The sequence below is a fragment of the Limulus polyphemus genome, unplaced genomic scaffold (assembly GCF_000517525.1).
Source record: "Limulus polyphemus unplaced genomic scaffold, Limulus_polyphemus-2.1.2 Scaffold912, whole genome shotgun sequence".
NCBI lineage: Eukaryota > Metazoa > Arthropoda > Merostomata > Xiphosura > Limulidae > Limulus > Limulus polyphemus.
The window spans coordinates 25,424-26,025 of NW_013666522.1; positions in this window are offsets into that span (position 1 = coordinate 25,424).

The window sequence follows — 602 nt, forward strand, 5'->3', positions numbered from 1 at the left end:
AATTTTCTTACCAAAGGAGTGTACAACACTTGAAATGAAAAATTAAGTAGTGATATTTTTCAGTAAATAAGCGAAGATTCAGGTAATATTTGTATAACATTTGGTGTTAAGGATTAAATTTACAGAGATGAAAATATTTTAGTGATATACCTTTACCAAAACGATTTACCTGATAACATAAAGTAAATGTAATTTCCTACTTGTGAAAACTAGTGTAATTTTTTTTCTACCTACAGCTTTAAAATTGATTTAAGTTTAAAACATTTTGAGTTTATAACGCTTTTTTGGGACATATCAAACAACGTGATAATCTATCACAAACACCCTCTATCAAATGTTGCGTTTAAATACCTAATGCTGCATCTTAAAAATGGCGTCAAATGTATATTAACTAACTTACAGCTTACAGAAAAATTGTCATTTTTTTTTCTAAATTCATTCAGCTGGATGTGATTTACCGGTTAGCATACCTGTACTTTACATCTTAGGATTCATGGTTCACAGCTCGTTGCTGCAAAAACACCGCTCTCTGCACTTTGGAGTTGTGTTTGTTTGTTTGTTTTTATCAACACTTTTGCGCAAAGCTACATAAAAATGTATAT